Source organism: Dermacentor albipictus, chromosome 6 (assembly GCF_038994185.2).
Source record: "Dermacentor albipictus isolate Rhodes 1998 colony chromosome 6, USDA_Dalb.pri_finalv2, whole genome shotgun sequence".
Classification (NCBI taxonomy): domain Eukaryota; kingdom Metazoa; phylum Arthropoda; class Arachnida; order Ixodida; family Ixodidae; genus Dermacentor; species Dermacentor albipictus.
In genome coordinates, this window is record NC_091826.1 from 88384505 (window position 1) to 88404943 (window position 20439).

At 44.7% G+C, this 20439-nt stretch overlaps 1 long non-coding RNA gene across 1 annotated transcript in view; it reads left to right on the plus strand.

Moving 5' to 3' along the window:
- Nucleotides 1-1212: 1212 nt before the first annotated feature.
- The window catches only part of LOC139061279 (uncharacterized), a 28656-nt gene continuing 9429 nt past the window's right edge, over nt 1213-20439 (plus strand). Inside the window, exons 1-2 of the long non-coding RNA XR_011515322.1 lie at nt 1213-1328; nt 3694-3801. This is a non-coding gene — a long non-coding RNA (uncharacterized lncRNA). The remainder of the gene's footprint in view (nt 1329-3693; nt 3802-20439) is intronic.

Below are 20439 nucleotides of genomic sequence, written 5' to 3' on the forward strand. Positions count from 1 at the left end.
GAGCATCACGGTGTTATCTTTCACGCGTCCTTCAGGCGAAAGCAGCACAATACCATGTTATCACTCTTGCCAATGGCCCTTCGCGTTTTCGACAAGCATGAGTACCGAAATATGGTATGTGTAGTTGCATGGCCATAAAAAGCGCCACGAACTTGTCCCACAATTCAATACACGCAAAGCTAACTCACCACGACCGACTTGCTTTTTTGTCAAAAGCTTCACAAACCCTGCCGCGACGAGCATGCCTCAAAAGCATCTCAAAAAGTAGCGAAATGATTGACAATAATTTTTGGGGTCAGAGAATGCGTCACGAACTTCTCCCATGCAGTATGATTCAGTACACGCTAAACTGCGGCATACAGCCGAGCTGGTTTTTGTTAGCTGCATTACCACGCCGAGCGTGGCCACTGTGCTTGAAAAGTACCGCAAAAAGTAGCGAAATTAGTTACAATAATGTCTGGGGTCAGAGAAAGCGCCAGCACTTGTCCCGGTAAGATTCAATACACGCGAAACTGCGTCACACGGCCGAGGTGCGGCTAGCGTGCCGAAAAACTGCCGAAATAAGTTAAGATAATGCTTGAGCTCATAGAAAGCGTCGCAAACATCTCGCAGTACGAGTAATTAAGGGAAAGTAACTATGCTTGGACGGCGGAGCTGTTTTTCAATAAATGCGTCACTATATAGGTTGAGTTTTTTGCAGTAAGCCTGAATGTGCTTGAAGTGCGTCACAGACTTTCAAACAAAATTCCTCACACGGTTGTAGTCCAGTAGCGGAGCGCTGCCGTGTCGAAATGCAGGCAGGACACATGGGAACGCCAGGAGCCCAAAAAATAGACATCCAAAAGAGAAGGGTCACCGAGCGCGCGAGCTTCAAATGCGCAGCCAGCCTCGCTCGCTCCTGTGGCATGTCTGGCACATGACATATGCACGTGCGTCAGACGAGCCGCTAACTTGTTGCTAGGCGACGTAAGAAATATATGTCGCAATGCATCCGTTCATTTACACGGAAAGCTTTTCTTAGTTTTAGTGGGAAAGAATAAAAAAAAATAAAACGTTTGTCTGTAAGTTCATTTCACAGTCCTTTTTGATGGTCACGTCAACTAACGGATGGAGTTGACACTAGGCGTGAAGTGTTTCCTGTCGCCAGTTTTGCCGAGTGTCCCCTCTTGTTGAATTTCTTTCTCTAGGCGACCGCCGCCTCGAGAAGCCGCAGGAAAAAAGACATGCCTTACGTGTCGACGAGAGCACCGCTAAAGGAAAGAAAAAGGAAAGAAGATACTGAAGCACTTGGAACGTCGACAAAGAGAGCGTTTACAGAGCCGACGCTGGTAAGTGTAGTATCTGCCGTTATCAGCCTAATATCTGATGACACGTTGAATTTTGACAGAACATGCTATTGCAAGTTCGAAGAGTGCTTGAAGCTTGCTTTAGCGCCGCCGCATGTCTGCCCGGTATTGCAGTATCTTCGTAATCAGCCCACTGTGGCAGATCGCCCAGAATGAAAATGTATAGAACTCTACTCATGAACAGCTTGAGTGTAATAAATACTTAGCATCAATACCATGTACGATGGGTCATTATTAATTGGTTTTCTGGCAGAACGCGGCATCTATTTAATCGCCCACAGCAGCACAGGTTAGAGCAATGTGAAGTCATGGCAACCAGTTAACTGAGCAAGCGAAGGTTGTCAGTCTCTGTTCACATGCATAATAATTGACAACAAGTGCACATATAACGCGATCTTTTGTTAAAATGAATGAGTTTGTTGTTTCCCAAGCTATTCGAAGCCAGAAGAACGCACTTGATACAAATTCCTATATTAGCCATCATTCTCAAGCAAGATGTGCGGTCGGCTGTCCACAGTTCCCTCTAATATTTTTTGAAGGAAACTCTACAGGAATTTTTTTCCTGCTAGATGACTTCGTAGGTCCACATCACACGCTGAGCGTTAAATGCCTCCCTTCATATAAGTGCAGAAGAAAGCGATGGCGAGCGTAGAGAAAAAAGGTACAGACAGACCCTCCTGTACAAGACTACGAAGAGCTGTTTCCTAGTTGATCCTAGTTCAAGTTTTTATGGAGTGGACTCCAGATTGATAGCTACCAGGGCTGAATTGATTGTTTTGTGCAGTTACGTATCAACCGTACGTTTTTATATGTTTATAGGGGTCTATTCATACGTATTTAGGCAAAGCAGGCGGAGTTATGTGTTGGTGACGTGACTAAGCTTTCGAGTTCCTGGCTTTTCAACTTAAAAGGATGGCGGTTTCCCCTGGCTTGTATTCCGTTGTGTTAGAAGTGAACTCTTTTGCTAGCTCTTTTCAAACAGATTTTTCTAACTGGTATTGAGAAATAAATGTATCCGTAAGCATGCACACCATGAAGGGGAAATGACGATAGAACAAAGAATTGGCCGAGCTGTAACTCCTAGGCAAGCTTAATGGGAAATTGCGCGTGATATACAGGCTGCCAAACAGCCTTACAGGAAAAAAAAGTCAAATGAAACGAAACGCTTGAAGCAAAAAGTCCTGACCAAAGAATGTGAGAGAGCACAAAAATGTAACATTATTCAACCAGACTATATGTCTGTTTGTACACCTTCTTTAGAGTGCACCATCACGTACTCCGTAACCACCTGAGCGACCACACTCACATTATCACTGAGGTGGCAAATAAAATGCGCATCTTCCAACCTATGATATGGAAATTTTGCGAGAGTCACGCAGATGCAAGATTGAGAAGTAGTCGCGGGAGGATACTACATTTGAATGTGTCCGAATTAAGAAACTCAAAGTGGAGAACCACAGATTTAAATTGGCCGACTCTGAATTTCAAATAGATTCTCCACCAAATACAATTTTGCTCAGCCCAAAATTTGCTTTGGTCCATCGCCAAATTTTAATTAGGCCAACGCCACACAAATTGTCACACAAATTGACAAAATGAGACACAAATTGAAAGTTGTCCTACGCCCAAATATGAAGTTGGCTAACTTCAAATGTAGTGTTGGTCCAACTTCAAATTTCGAGATGGTCCTTCCACACATTTTGATTGGCCCATCCCTAAATTTAGGATAATCTACTCCCCAGTTTTTAGCTGCCCCACCCCCACATTAAGTTGGCCCATGTGCGAACTTCAAATTCACACATTCCCAAATTTATCTTTGACTCATGTCCAAAATTCCCAAATTTATCTTTGACTCATGTCCAAATTCAGGAGTAATCTCAAAGTAAAACACCCACTTACAGGGTGTGCCAAATATTAAACACCAAGATATCAAAATATGCATATACCACGTTGCTGGAAAAAACAAAGCTAACGTTGTTTGGTGTCGCTTGGAGACAGAATAATTTTCACAGTCCGCCTAAGTACATAATTAGCTTTCATTATTTGATTGACATCCCCATTATTACAACTCGATTAAAGGTGTCCGTGCAAATTGTAGAGCAACATGGAAAACTTCTGCTGCAGCTTTCTGCTGTTCAGTACGTGCTAAATAAAAGCGGTATACCGAGCGTTAAGAAAGTTCCCCGAATACAGACGAAATTGCAGCGCGGCCGGCCCAATCGGGGCACTTACACTGAGCATTTCTTACGTTGCTGTCATCCAAAGCTTGCCATCTTGCTCAAGGAAAGTGAATCCCAAACTCTTGCATGCCTTTCAGACTCCACTGACAACTTTTATCAAAATCCAGGGTACTACCGAACATTGGAAGAGCTATATAGGACGCGAAGGACGGGAAGAAACCAGTGTTGCACCTCAGAAGAAACATCAGCCGAGCTGCTTCCTTCGTCGCCGCAAGGTATATACCTCTTCTGAGTGTTGTAACACGTTGAAATAATCTTGTAAATGCAAGACATGCGGGCTGCTTGGACGCAAAGCCTTTGGCTGCAAGGATTAGACTGAAGATAAGGCTGTGTCTTCTGGCATAGTAGATTTGCTAAATAATCAGGATTCATTTTCTGTGGCCAGTTCCACGGATATGACATTCCCGGTAGTTGAACTCCCCCAAAAGTCATCTATGTTCTTAGTCTATATGCCCGTTGTGGAACCGCGAGTGCTTGGACAACTTGCGCACGTCTTGAGAGCCGTGGGCAGAAACACAGCTACTGTACGGTGTGGTTTTTACCCGATGGATGCCTTACCGAGAAAATCATGACAGTTGTGCTTTTAGATGGGAATGCCACGGAATTGCCCGAAGCAAACATCCCAATACACGCGCACAACTTCTTTGGGGACATGAATGCTTCATTCAAGAAAACGATCTGTACGACCTCATTCACAGCAATATTCCAGTAGTCAAGAAGCCACAGGAGCCGGATGTGGCTTGGGACTACATTGACAACGTGTCTCCCGAAAGAAGTGGTTCGAGCAGATCAGCGGCATGCAGGTAAAAATAAAGCTGGATTTCTGTTGTCGTCTGCACAGAAGAATAAACGATGATTATGATGAAAGTTCTATAGTTCGCTCTTTAGATGTTGCCCGAGCTTAACTACCCGAGAAAGAAGGGCCAGGACTTAAGATCCACTTCAATACAATAGGTAATCAGTTTTACTCTAAGGAGAGTACGTTTCATTTTTCGATGAGGTGGGTCTACTCTATCCCCATTACCGTCTTTCTACAGGAAGAAACGTTAAACAAGTAGTCGCGTGAACCACATCAAGACAACATGTTTTCGGAGTTGGTCACGAAAGCTCCATGGCTGGTCCGACAGACTACAGAAAGCTCCATGGCTGGTCCAGGGTGTCCAACAGACTACAGATCATATCCTCTGAGATTTCTGCTGGCCAGGGATGCATGCATATCTCAAACGGCTTGTCAAGTTGTGTGATATGTGTTAGAGGACAATGCCAAGAGGGAAAGTCGGAGTTGTTTCATTGGGCAGCATGGCTCTCAGACGGGCACCATTTCACGAGTAGCTGTTGACCTGACGGAACCATTATCTATAAAGGAAATCGCTAAGTGCTTACCTTAATTCACTTTGCTACTCGCTATCCGGATACCGCAGGATGCCCCAGCATCGAAGCTTTCAGGTGCGCAGAAGCCCTACTTGATTTTTTTTTTCCGGAGTGGGCCTGCCCCGAGAAGTTGTTTACCGATCACGGTAGAAGTGTTATGCCGGAACTCATGAAGGAAATGGGACAACTCCCTCTCAAGTTATTCCGTGCCACTCCATACCATGCCATGACCGATTGATTGGTGGAAGCATTGAACGGCGCCCTATACGCCACACTCAAAAAAATGTGCCAAGTGTTGCCACGGTAATGGGATCGTTACATTGCTCCTCTTCTCTACGCTTAACGCGAAGTGCCACACGCCATTTTCGGCTCTTCGCCATTTGACTTAATCTATCGCAGAATCGTGCGTGCACCATTGAATATTTCGAAAGCGCTGTGGACAAAAGGCGCGATTGATGATGAAGTGCGAACAGCGTACTCCTACCTTGTTGACCTTCGGAACCGACTCGAAGAAACATGTGACCTCGTTCACGGGGAGCTTGATAAAGTACATATAAGCCAGGTGCTTTTCCACGATCGTAAGAGCACGCAACGATGACTACTACCCGGCGACAAGGTTCCTATTCTTTTATCTGCTGACTCAAAGAAGCTTCTCATGCAATGGTGATGACTATTTAAGGTCGCTGAAGTGAAGAACGACGTTAATTACGCCATTGATTTAAGTGAAAAGTCAGGATCTTCCACAATAGTATGCTGAAGAAATGCAAAGGGCGGGAATCAACTTCTGCCTCTCAGGTGTCTAGAAAGCTCTCCAGAAATTTTCAATTCTAGAAGTAATTCTGTTATTCGTTTTCGTTGCTTTTAAATGATGCTTACTTTTCCTAATAAGCCTTGTACTAAACTTGTGGTACTTCGTTTGCATATCATGCTTTGTGCAAAAATGAACATTTGGACCAAAATAAGCTTCGAATAACGAGATCGCGCCGGCGCTCCAGCTTGCTCTACGCCTGTCGTAGATTAGAATTGATGTCATCAACCTTATAATGCGAGGGGTGTTTGAGATGATGTGTATTGTATGGCCGCGACCATGCCAAAAGGGAACGGCAGCGATGGCGTGTATCGTGTGCCCGCGACGAGGCGACGAGGGAACGGCAGTGATGATGTGCATTGTGGGGCCGCGACGTGAGGAAGAGGAAAGTCGTTGCCACGAGAGCGATAGAGACGTGCGACTCGAGCGAATCATGCGTGGAAAGATTCGGACGGCATATCGCTGACCGGTGGTTCGAGTCGGGACCTTCTAAAACGGGGCATCCTGCAGCCATAAGGACATGCGGAGGCCGATATCCTACTCTGCACCTGCCGATCACCCGGCGACCGGCGGCCTGCTTTCGTAGTGCCCTAGTACCGTATGGTATTTGAAGACCTGGTGGCCAGCAGTGTTCGCGGTCTGGGATCAAGGAGGCACCCGCCTGTGGACTACGTGATTCGGTTTTCCCACCAGCTGCCTGTGGCAACAATGGCTGGCTAGCCGATGACATCTACTGCATCCGTCGGGTGTTCTGGTGTCCTACAGTACGCTTCCAGTGGTGCCGCTATGTCATGGTCTGGCACAAGCCGCCTCAGGAGGTGCTGGACTTCCAATTGTCTTGCAGAGCAGCCACGACGACAAGCGCGACGGCACCGACCACGGCACACCGGTTAGTTCTTCGGTCGACATGTGCTTAGGTGCGCTAGGAATTCCATATTACAAATTATTACGATTGTCACTGTTCTGTCGTTTATAGAGGGGGTGAATAATCGTTTCAGTTGAGTATAGATTGTGTTGTCCTTTGAAAACACCTGACTGGTGTGTCAATTCTAGGGGATCCTGGGCCCACATATCTTATGGCAATGTTTGCTTGTGCTGTCCCCGCAGACTTCAGGCTGAAAGCACACAAGGATGTGAGGCATGAACGTAGAAGTGTAGTTTAGATGGAACCAATAATAACATTTTGCTAAAAGGCAGCTTGCATTGACAAAAAGATTCTTCATCTAAGTATGTTATCATGCTCTAGACAAAGATGGGCAAAATACTTAGCAGGAAGCAGCTCAGATTGCTTGATATAGATAGGTGGTAGAAACGGAAAAGGCTTACGTGCAATTGATGAAGAGCTGGCTCCAACGAAAGCCCTGCCAGTGTGCCGCAGCGTACTAACCGATATGATAGAATAATATAGGGTGGCTCCACGACAACTGTCCCAACCTTGGCGCTTGACCATCAGCGATTTCTTTGAGAAAAATTGAGGACTATCTATTTAAACCAAGAAATCTTTCGGTAAAAGATTTTTGCGAAAAAAAAGCTCCGCTAGGAAAATGTCAATTTTTCTAGAAAACTCGAAAGTATTAGTCGTAAAACGCATCGTCAAAAAATTTTGTCTTCTTGAATTAGGCGAGCCCACGATTTTCTGTTGAGAATGAAGATAGGCTTTTCACTTGAAGAATGTTTTATCGATCTATACGTTTCTGTGAGTTTTCTATATGGCACTAAATATGCGAAATTTTGTGCATATTGGGACTTTTTTTGCAGAAAGTTAACTTTTACGAAAGAATATGTCTCATAGTAACTAATTGCCGGCAAGTTGTACTGTAAGTGAAAGATAATTTGGAACAAATATACCGTGAAATGGCCTGTACAGATGGCTACAAAGTTGCAAAAAAGTTAGGTTTAGCCTATGTTTCGTCGTAAATTTAGCATTGAGGTGTTTGGGACAAACATACGCTAAATATTGTATTTATTAGAAACATCCATTGTCTACAATGGGAGAAACTCTTATGACATTTATTTTCGTTTTAAGCAAGAAAAAAATTGTGAATTTTTGGTATACCGGTCTCTGCGGTTGCACGTGTTTCCCCTTCGTAGGAAAGCGTCCTAGCGGTAAGTAGAACTCGCGCGGACGCAAAATTTCCTGAGTCGATGGAGGAACATCTAGACAAGATAATCAGCTCCTCAAGTTTTTACTTGAATGCTTTATTAGAAATTATTAGACTAGCCAATAAAAAACGCCAGCCCGAATAGAGCGCATTTAACCGGATGTCTCCGTACGCCGACGGCCTCCATAGCGTCGTCACGCGCCATCGCAATGTTACACCGGTGAGTACAGAGTGCAGTCGGGTACACTAATATTTAGAAATGAACGAGAACTTTGTGAATAAGAAAACAATCGGTTGCTTTATTAAGGCAAATATGTAGCAAATATCAGCCAACACTTTAGCGACCATGTTGGCAATGATGTTAGAGGCGTGACGTCGATTCCTCATTAAATGCTTTGGCATGCTGAAGTTCGAACTACTACGCTTAAAAAGATGATGGAAAAAAATAAATGCGTTTAGTTGCTCGGCCTGTCTGTCTTGTAGTTAAATGTTAAATTCAGAGTGACCGTGGCAGTCTGCTGACATTTGTGAAGCGCAGGATTTAACATCCAGGCTGCGATAACTGAACAAAAAAATGGGAAGGCCTGTTCGAGTCATGGACTGTAAAAAGTTTGGGCCTCGAATCAGTGGTTCTGCAGTTCGCCGGAGCAGATGGGCGCAAAGATTGAACTCGCACTGTTACGAACCGCCGGAAGTGTGTGCTCCCGACAGGTGTGAAAACAAAACCTACGAAAGTTATGTAGCAGTTTCAGTGAAGCAGACGCACTCCTGTTTTTTTTTTCCGTGGCACATTCAAGACGACGACGAAGATCTGCGCCGTGATTGCTTGAGTGTATATGTTGCTGGCTGACACTCACCCCCGTATTCTTAAACACGCCTTCACTTGAAGCTCCTCCTCGACTCAGCCAAGTCGAGGCGACGGGGCTTCCTTCACTCAAGGCTCCATTGCGTTTCATGAACACTACTTCACCTTTCCTCCGCCAAGGAACGCCTTGAAAATGCGCCCTCGACTCAAGTGAAGTGTATCGACCGAGAAAAGCGTCTGATATCGAGACTATTCTTTAATGTGCTTATTAAAAGTCCCATTAGTTAATACAAATATGTGTTTCAGTTCATTCGTCTTCCTAATCAAACAACTACACGGCGCAATGTACAACTTTAGCTCGGCAACGCTGCCACTGTGAGCGTTCGACTGATAGAGCAAGCGGGAGCTGTGTTTGAGGTCTGGCAACAATCGCATCCCAACAGCTGAGAGCATGGCGTAAGGCTGAGATCCAAGATAATTTGCGCCGGCATTAGTCCGCTGCTCTTTTTTCCCTAGTGTTTCATTGGTGACGGACGTTGCGGTTGGTAATCGCGGTTATGATGGGTGATTTTGTTCTTGTGCGTATGGTGACCGAGCCTGAATGACTTCTGAGGCCACAGATGGAACGGCCGATGGGCAGCTTTGTTTACCTTCAAGATCGAGTGGTGCTGTGAGTTTGCTGAAAGCAACAACAGGACAGAAAATATGGGTGAGTGAGCCATTCTTTCATGGAAGCACAGTGTGTCAATGCGGTTTTCTTGAGGTTGCCGCTGCGCTGTCGATAAGCCGTTTCCGATGTACACAAGCATGATTGACTCCAGTTGCTCATGCTGCGGGCATTAATTAGTACCTCAAACATATTCGGACAGCATAAGCTAGTCTAAAACATATATTATTATTATTTCTTTGCTAATGGGAACTTGTGGAAGATTCGGCACGACAATCTGTTGTTGGTTTCGCTTTTTTAAACGATAATGCAGAAGGTACGTATCGGCGCCTGCATCCAACGATCATTCCAGTATCGCGTATGAAATCTTTCGGTAGAGGAGAAGCAGTTATAGTATACATGTGGCAGAATACGTATATGGTTGAGTGCGTAGCTCCGGCAAGTTGAAAAAAGAAACAAGCGTCTTTTGAGTCCTGTAGTTTGTTTTAGAAGCCGTGGTGGTCAGTCGGCTTGCTCAACTTGAAGCACATATGGTCAACGAACCAGCACTGGTGCCTGCATTTCCTGTGCTTCCTCACTTCACCTATACGCTACGCAATGTTTTAATCTTCCAAAAATTCACTTGTCAATACTTCATCACCGCCATTTGTTTTTTCGTCCTAACTCTTTCAATGTGCTATGTGGTAGCAGCTGATGCACGTTCCATAAACTGGGCTTTCAAGTTCACGCAATGCCGACATATTTTTAGTTGTGCTACGTTTTTTTCATTTCCGTTGCTTAGGTATACTGTATTTACTTAGCGCGCGAGCGCCCTGTCTACATAAAAGTTTTGGCATTCTGGTGCAGGATGTGGGCCTTGGAAGGACCAGCTGATGAAAAAATCAACGCCTGTGCTGCACAGTAAGGCTTCTGGCAGACCTGAAAGCATCGATAGCTAAGGTGCCTGCCTGCTGGAATTGCACCAGCTTGCTTCCCTGAAAGAAGCTAGGTGCTGAAGAAGTACTTGACTAGCCTACCCGGTAATTAGACTGTGCTTATTTTCATATTCTTTGTAAAAATATTCATGTTACGTGTCTCCACATTCACAATATGGCAAAATGGACACCCTGTTATTTAGAACCACAAACATGAAACAGCCATGTTAATGAAATCAAATTAATTTTTTATTCCCCTTCAGCTGTCATATAATTTTTGTTTTAAATCGCATGAATATGATGGGCGAGGTCATCAGTTGCCCGTGGTGCTTTGCAGCTGCGACAGGATCTTTTTGCTGCGCACAAATTGTGAAGCAACACTTCCGTAGTATTTGTAGCCAGCACTTCAGTATTTTGTGGCATGCTGAAGCTACTTTAGCATGAGCAAGTTCAGATTAAAAATATGCCATAGTTTTGATGGTTTATCTCAGCTTTTCTGAAATAACGGTAGTAATGCGCTCTATACTGTATTTTTCAGCATTGTCATTGTGACAGTCTGCATCACCATTTGGCCTATTTTGGTATCCCACAAGACACGCTGCTACCCTGGGTGTTGTACCTCGGTCAATTGCTGAAGTTCTGCAAGCCCCATTGAAGCCAACTGTCATCCGCATCCAATCGAAGAAACTCATTGTTCGGGCCGTCACGATTTATTTTAAGTTGAAGCTAGAAGCAGGGTAGAAACAGCATATGTTCTACAAGAATTTACCACTGCATGCCATCCGGTGGCTACACCCGACAGACTACTGTCTTGAACAGAGATGGTGTTTTATTCTAGAATATATTTGTCAGCAGTACTACTCCTTCTGTTTATACCCTTAGAAACAAACAAGCGAAGACACCAAAGACAACAGAGGAGAAATTATTTCTACTTACTAATTGAATGAAAGAAATGACAAATTAATGGCAATGAAAGTGGTTGAGAAAACTTGCCATAGGCGTGCGATGCTCTAACCAATGGAGCTACCGCGGCACGGTTTTCCCATCCACTTTTTTGTGTATTTATATTTTAATACTAGAACTAACTACTACTACTAGAACTACATCATTTCCCACCTGCGGCAAGTTGATTTTTCATCCACTTTCATTGCCATTAATTTATCATTTAATTCAATTAGTAAGTACAAGTAATTTCCCTTTTGTTGTCTTTGATGACTTTGCTTGTTGGCTTCTCATGATATGATTATTAAAAACCGCGCCCCTCGGTCAACCCCCTTTCTTCTCCTTCATACTGCTTCTGTTTGTAAGTGCAGAGTTCACGCAGTATTGCATACTATCAAAGTACAAAAAGGCGAGAATAATGTTAATTTATTGTTTTAGAAAAAAATTGCCACTTGAATTGACCAGAAATTATTAAGCGGTACATACTGACTTAATAGATATGACTGAAGAAAGGTCATCTGGATGAAAAATACAATGACTTCAGCTACAACGTGTCTATGAAGGCAAATACATGCAGTCAAACTGCTTTTAGTGGTGACGTTTGAGCTGGTAGGATATTAGAAAAATGATTGATGTCTTAAGCAGAATATTTCGACGACTATTATAGTGCAGCAGGACATTGACTGGACCTCTCCTCCACTTGCACACCAATGCAAGCGCAGCACACACAGCACAGTTGGAAAGGCAGTTGCTCTTCGTGCGTGTGTTGGCAACCTGGTTCCTGCAAAGAGAAGGGGTTGGTAATAAACATACAACGATGTTAAAGAAGGTCCATGAAACTAGCTTAGGTACTGTATTCGTTTTCTTTAGTTTACATTTCGTAATAGTACATTAGTTTAAGAAGTTTGTGTTCTAGAGCGCGATTTTTTTTTTACATTAATTAGCTCATACTGTTTTTATTTATTTTTGTTTGCAAAGAAACATTCTTCAGCTGGTCTACCGCTTGCTCAGCAAGACCGACAACAGCGATCTAACACTTACATAATGAACCCTATAGAGAGCTGGGATGTTCGCAATAAAGGTGTGCGAGATATATCTGCTACCACTTGCTAGCTCTGTCTGTATTAGGTGCTGTCACTACACTGCTACACCTTTATTTATCGGAGTAAAAAATAATGTGATGAACAAAACTCTACTCTGTTGTATTGTTATTGTATCTTTTATTCGAACAAAACATTACATTAACCTGTGTATACGTGCAGGTATAATTCTGAATGCCATTTCATAGTTGGTGACTTCCTCGTTGAGCTTGGATCTTCATAGGGATGACAAGCTAATTAAACTGAATTGTTTGAAGCAAGGATTACGTAATTATTGCTTATGACTTGAAATTGCACCAACTGCACACGGTCCGCGCGAAATTACAGTCCTTTTCTTATTTTCCTTAGCGCAACTAGCCGCATCAAATTAAAGAAAATTGCAAAAATTAAAGTGAACGCACCTGCTCGTTTACAAAGATGCTCGCTTTGCTGCGGTGTGTTTCGCCGTCCTTGGATTAGAGTAGGCAGTGACGATCTGCCCGAGTACATACAAACAGCGCCGAAGGGGCGACGGTCGGCGCTCGCGCAAGCGACACACGCACACAGGCAATACACCCACTGATGACAGGAATCTTCGTAGCTGTTTTCTTTTTGCAAGTTCGAAGTCCGCCGCAGTTATGTATCGCGCCGTGCTTGAACTGATGCTGCTTTCTACGATAAGCCGCGAGAAACACGTGAATGCACTGTCGCCAATAGTAGGTTCGGAGCACTGGCACGAAGAATACCAGTGTGCAGGTCACCAACTGGCTCAGCACGGAGTAAGACGACAATCGCTGCACTAGCTCGCAGTCTTCTTGACAGGACGGCCGATCTGTCTCGGCGCTGCAGTGGAATAATTCCGGTGCCGAAGCGCTCCAGAGGACTGCAACGGTCCCTAAAACGAAGCCCTTGAAAATGCGCTGCACGGTTAACCCAAGAAAAGCGATGGAGGCAACTGGCGTCCATCGGAAAATGCTGACGAGGCGAGCGACAGATCGCAAGGCAGCCATGTTTACGCACTAACTTCACTCGAGGAGCGATTCAAGGTAGCTGCGAGGCTACCTTGAGATTCTCGAGTAAAGCGCTCGAGCTTTCTTCACTCAAGGCGCGTTTCAAGTGGAGGGCGATTTGTGAAATGAAAAACCGCCCTCAAGGAGCATTTCGAGTGGAGGGTCAAGTCGAGGTGCGTTTGTGAATACGGGGGTCAGTCTCACAAACCCAAGCACAACATACAAGCTTACACCCCACATTCGAAAGTCATCTTTTTTCGCGAACAAAATGTGCTGCGAAATAGACACCGGCGCAAAAATCTAATCTCACTTTTCAGGAACCGAGCGCAGCAGCGAAAGCTTCGTGGGCGCGGTTGCTATGGCAATGTTGACATTTAGGGTACCCGTGCCATTGCTCCTTCGCAAAAAACAGCATGTGACTATGGCCACACTCTCTCCAATACGTTCGTGCTGGTCGGGGCCTGTCCTGGGTTTCCTTCCTCCATGTCGGATGCAATAAACGTGTGCGAAATCAATGGCATGCGTTTTTTTATTCCAGCGTTTCGACATATAAAAGAATGAGTGTGACCACCCTAAATACGCATATACAAAAAGACTATTAAGCACAACCGTGATGAAAAGTTTCTCATGCCCTTGTTATTCCATACACATATAGAGTAAAACATAAAACACCCACGGAAACGTAAAGATCAATAAACCTTTTCTTAAGTGAAAAGGCTATCTTCATTCTCGAGGGAAGATCGTGTGCTCGCCTAATTTAGGCAAAGAAAATTTTTTGACGATGCGTTTTACGACTTGAACTTTCGAGCTTTCTAAAAAACTTCACATGTTCCTAGAAGTGTTGAAAATTTTTTTCACGAAAATGTTTTACAGAAAGACTTCTTGTTTTAAATGGATAGTCCTCAATTTTTCTCAAAGAAATCGCTGATGGTGCAGCGGCAAGGTTGGGACCTTCGGCGCGGTATGACCCTCTACCTTTCCGCTACTTAAGGTGCACGAGCAGCGAAGCTGTTTTACCGTAATCTTTACATACATTCGCGCGGACGACGGGACCGCCGCCTCAAGAAGCCGCAGGAAACTAGACGCGCCTGTCGTGTCGACGATACCACCACTAAAGGAGAGCCAAAGGAAAGGAGAATAAATACTGAAGCACTTGGAACGTCGACTAGAGAGGGTGGTGCGAACCTTTACATGGCCGACGCCGGTAAGTGTAGTATCTGTCGTTATCAGCCTAATATCTGATAACACGTTGCATTTGGACCCAACATGCTATTGCAAGTTCGAAGAGTGCATGAAGCTTGCTTTACCGGCGCCGCATGTCGGCCCGGTATTGCAGTATCTCCCCGATGAGCCTACAGTGTCTGATCGCCCAGAATAAAAATGCACAGAGCTCTACTCATAAACAGCTTGGCTGTAATAAATACTTAGCATCAATAAAATGTATGACACATCAGTGCTAATTGGATTGCCTAAAGAATGCGGCATCTAGTTAATCGCCCACAGCACCAGAGGTTAGAACGCTGTGAAGTCATGGCAATCAGTTAACAGGACAAGGGAATTTGTCAGTCTCTGTTCAAATGCATAATCATGGAAAACAAGGACACTTATAACGTGATATTCTATTGGAAGGAATGAGTTTGTAGTTTCACAAGCTATTCGAAGCCAAAAGAAGCAACTTGTTATAAATTCCTATATTAGCCATCATTCTCGAGCTACATACGCGGTCATGCTTCCGTCGGGTGTCCACAGTTCCCTCTAATATTCTTTAAAGGAAACTCTACAGTGATTTTCTTTCTGCTAAAATGGCTTTGTAGGTCCAAATCACGCGCTAAACGTTAAATGCCTCCCTTCAAGTAAGTGCAGAAGGAAGAGGGGGGGGGGGGCGCGTAGAGAAAAGAAGTACAGAAAGACCCTCCTGAACTAGAATACAAAGAATGGTTTCCAAGTTGATCCTAGTTCAGCTTTTTATGGAGTGGACATTCTATATTGATAGCTATTAGCACTGGATTGATTGTTTGGTGCATTTACCTATCAACAACATGTTCTGATATGTTTATAGGGGTCTATTCGTACGTATTTAGGTAAACCTGTCGATGTGAGTAAGCTGGCGAGTTCCTGGCTTTTCAACATAGAAGCATGGTGGTTTCTCCCAGTTCCTGTTCCATTCTTTTAGAAGTGAACTCCTTTGGTAGCTTTTTTTCAAGCAGGTTTTATTAACTGGTATTGAGAAATTATTATGTTCGTAAGGATGCACATCGTGAAGGCGAAACGACAAGAGAACAGTGAAAGGGCCGAGCTGTTTTGCCAGGTAAGCTTTATGTGACATTGTGCGTGATATACAGGCCGCCATAAAGTCCTATCGCAAAAAAAGTCAAATAAAACGGAACGCTTTAAGCAAATAATCCTACCCGAAAAAATTGAGAGAGCACAAAATTGTAACATTTATTTCATTAGTCTATATGTCTGGTTGTACACCTTCTTCACAGTGCACCATCGCGTACTCCGTAGCCACCTGAGTGACCACACTCACATTATCGCTGAGGTGGCAAAAAATGAAATGCATATCTCGCAACCTATGATATTGAAATTTTGCTGGAGTCTCACAGACGTTAGATTGGGAAGCAGTGGCCGGAGGATATTACATTTGAATGCGTCCGAATTAAGAAATAATTAGATCTGTTGAAGGATGGTGGGCAGATTGTTCTAGAGAAACTGGCCACCCTGTATACACAATGCCTCATGACCTCGAGCGTACCGGAATCTTGGAAGAACGCTAACATAATCCTAATCCATAAGAAAGGGCACGCCAAAGACCTGAAAAATTATAGACCGATCAGCTTACTGTCAGTTGCCTACAAACTATATACTAAGGTAATCGCAAATACAATCAGGAACACCTTAGACTTCTGTCAAGCAAAGGACCAGGCAGGATTCCGTAAAGGTTACTCAACAATAGACCATATTCACGCTATCAATCAGGTGATAGAGAAATGTGCGGAATATAACCAACCCTTATATATAGCTTTCATTGGTTACAAGAAAGCATTCGATTCTGTCGAAACCTCAGCAGTCATGGAGGCATTGTGGAATCAGGGTGTAGACGAGCCGTATGTAAAAATACTGAACGATATCTTTAGCGGCTCCACAGCCACCGTGGTCCTCCATAAAGAAAGTAACAAAATCCCAATAAAGGTAGGCGTCAGGCAGGGAGATACGATCTCTCCAATGCTATTCACAGCGTGTTTACAGGAGGTATTCAGAGACCTGCATTGGGAAGAATTGGGGATAAAAGTTAATGGAGAATACCTTAGTAACTTACGATTCGCTGATGATATTGCCTTGCTTAATAACTCAGGGGACCAATTGCAATGCATGCTCACTGACCTGGAGAGGCAAAGCAGAAGAGGGGGTCTAAAAATTAATCGGCAGAAAACTAAATTAATGTTAAACAGTCTCGGAAGAGAACTGCAATTTAGAATAGGTAGCGAGGCACTGGAAGCGGTAAGGGAATACATCTACTTAGGGCAGGTAGTGACGGCGGATCCGGATCATGAGACAGAAATAATCAGAAGAATAAAAATGGGCTGGGGTGCGTTTGGGAGGCATTCTCAGATCATGAACAGCAGGTTGCCATTATCCCTCAAGGGAAAAGTCTATAATAGCTGTGTCTTACCAGTACTCACCTACGGGGCAGAAACCTGGAGGCTTACGAAAAGGGTTCTACTTAAATTGAGGACGACTCAACGAGCTATGGAAAGAAGACTGATGGGTGTAACGTTAAGGGATAAGAAGAGAGCAGATTGGGTGAGCGAGCAAATGCGAGTTAATGACATCTTAGTTGAAATCAAGAAAAAGAAATGGGCATGGGCAGGACATGTAATGAGCAGGGAAGATAATCGATGGTCATTAAGAGTTACGGACTGGATTACGGACTGGATTACGAGGACTGGATTACGAGGATTACGGACTGGAAAACGCTTCCAACATTCTCTGCCGCTTAATTAAGGAAAGTATTGCAATCGATGTAGTTTGCCACCGAAATTGAGTGCGACAGAGTAATAACGGTGCCTGACTTTACCGCTAATGGCCTAAGAAGGAAATATAGGCACCATATAGGTGTTATTTTTAAACCTTGAATGAAGACGACAACAAGTAATGCCGGTGCAGGTCTCCCAAGACCCCTACGGGAATACTACCACTGGCCAAAATAAAAGAACCGCGGAGTATTATATCACATGCTGCTGTTGCGCTCGATTCACATCTGCCACGAGAAGGTAGGTTCTTAAGCGTAATTGGCCAAAGGAACCACCCGCTGATCTGCCTCTTGAAGATTCTTAGCACCGGAAGACATGCTGCAGTTATTTTCAGATAATATAACGTTGATACTCAGTCGCACTCCTCCTGCCCAATCGACACCGATTAATAACCATGCTTCAATACGTGGCACTAAATAACGGAAGAATTTCCGCTAATATAACGCCATGATAAGAAGCAAATCAGTCTGCGCGATTCATCAAAAGGCGCGGGAAAAGCCAGTGCGCTGCGCCATTTCAGAAAAAAATTGCGATGTGCGACGGTGGCACTAGCTAGCTTTGCCGCATCCAACCACTGAAACAGAGGCGATGATGTCCTCAAGCAGACAGAATAAGCGGCACCCCACTGACGTCGAGTTGACGAGCAGCGTAATCTCGCGAGGGAAAGGAACATGGCGCCCTGTCCGGCATGGCGGAACGCGCATGCGCACCAACCCTGTGGCACTCTTCTCGACAGCAGATGCAGTCATGCGCACCTCTCGACGCACTCTGGCACGCCCTCCTGTGGTCGGCACCTTTGCTCACTGGAGTACTCGCCAGTGTTCTACATGTGCGTACCCAAAACCGAAGCCAGGGGTGGTATTCTGTAACAGTCCACCTAGTGGACTGTCCATTTCGGCTGCTGCTGATTGGATGCAGCTGTACTAGCGAGGAGGAGATGTGCGGCACCGGCCAATCGGGAATGGCCGAAATTGACAGTCCACTAGGTGGACTCTCACAGAATACCTCCCCAGAAGTGTGGTGCACGTATTAACATCGGCTGCTTGGTGGCGCTAACATTGATTAGGCCGCTGGGCCCTATCCGAATGTCTGATTTTTTTTCAATGAGTTTCTCTGTAGCCAACTGTGCTCGTCGTGATCATTGTCCTTTGAGTGTAACCAGCTTTTCTAGGCACATGTTCTCCCAAAAATGTTAGTTTCACGATTCAAAGTTTCCGGCACTCTGAATGGCCGCCGTCCCTACACCGTGGCAACATGCATAAAGTTACTCTAAACATTTTGCTTACATAGGATAAGGAATAAAAAGTGCCTGCAGTGCTTTCGCATAACAAGATTTCCAGAGCAACATTCAATGGCACGCTATTACAGACTGCATATTAATTAAAGAGCACAACAAACACGTCTTTCAAGTTAAAAAAAGCTCTAAATATAAAGAAGTATGACGCTGCGAAAGAAACTGCAAAGCATGCGAATGCTACCTATAAAAAGAGTGCTAAATAAAATAACAATGGCTTATGTACTTTGCTGACGTATGAATCAAACATCAGTAAGAATTAGGAGTAGAGAATTTGTTTACGCTAAAATAAGCTCTTTCATGAATTGAAGACAATGGAATGTATGGCCCAATGCAGATTTCAAAGCTGCAATGACCAGATGCGCAAACATAAACCGATTTCATTCTGTTTCACCATCGGAGCTAAGTAAAGAAGCGTCAATTGATGTAGATAAAAGTGCGGCTCTAACACAATTTCTAAAAATGCTTCAACGTCACTTTTCAGACGTCCGCAAGATCGTGCAATATGAGGTGGATACTGATGCGTACCTGCATGACATTTCCGTGCCTGCTGGAAGTTGTCATTCCCGTGGCATTGGGACTGCAGACTATCTTGGTCCTAATGATGCCCGTTAGAATGTAATAATTGCAAGCAAATATCCTGCGCGAGTCAGCCAGAATTTCAATGTCAGCCTCTTCCTCTTTGAAGTTCGACCTACTCCACGGTGCTGTGAGAAGCAGCCTTGCGGGCAAGCGAGCGCGCTGAAACACTTGGCCTGCTTTCATTTGGCCTTAGCGTGGCGGAGTTAGCAAGAGGCAGGAGCTTCCACGCACAAGAGCTGTGCAGAATAGATGAATTGGTTTGCCCTAGCGACCATAATTATTTCGCATGCCCATACGCAAGCAGTCTTAATTGTCTCTAAGGAATTTCTTTATATATCTTGTTTACGCACATTGCGATCACTGCTACTTCCTACGATGGTGCAATATCAATACGCGGTTTGTACAGATTGGAGCAGCTGAAAAGAATGCCGTGGATGAAGCATGACTACCACTGCCAAGGAGAAGCCCTGTGGATAAAAACCCAACAAGGAGTGGCACCACAATACTCAATCCCTCCCCCAGATGAGCTGACACAGCATCACCGCCACATTGTAACAGTCTTTGATAAATGCGATTCACATGCTTGTGCGCAACTCGAAGACCCCAGCTGCTCGAAGCTGTTAAGAACGGCCATCTGCAGTGCAAGTTTCGCCAACCAGTTGCGACTGTGGAGGCAACATTCCGGGAGCGTCGCCGCACACCTCTAGTCACGGCGTGACTAAGTCGATTGTGTGTGAACAATACGTGCGCCCTCAACACTCCGTCGCTGGAGCCGAGTTTGACGAAGTCGCCATTGTAACTAAACGGGCTCGGCGGACCAACTATTGTTACTGAGCCACGGGAACGTCTAGTGACACCCCTTTCCACGCACCGACCAAGACGCCAGACAATGGGCGGTGGGCGGGTGCGCTGCAGTTCGGGGAATAAATGCCCCTACGGTGCCGGGTCGTCTCCCTTTCGGTGCCTGGTCCACTCGCCTACGGTGCTTGGACGTCCGTTTCTGTCACCTGGGTATCGGGGGAGGACCGAGTGTTTAAAAACCGCTGTTGTGTGGCTCCTCAGGACACTCTCTCTCAAGCAGTGATGTTAGACTGATGTACTTTCTCAAACAGTCATGTTAGGCTGATATAAATACTGTAAATAAACCCATATTCCTCGTTCTCGATGAGAAGCAGTCCTTCCCTTCATCAACGTCCTCAGCGTGGATAAGTTAGACGACGGCACGGGCCAGCTACCTTCTAATTC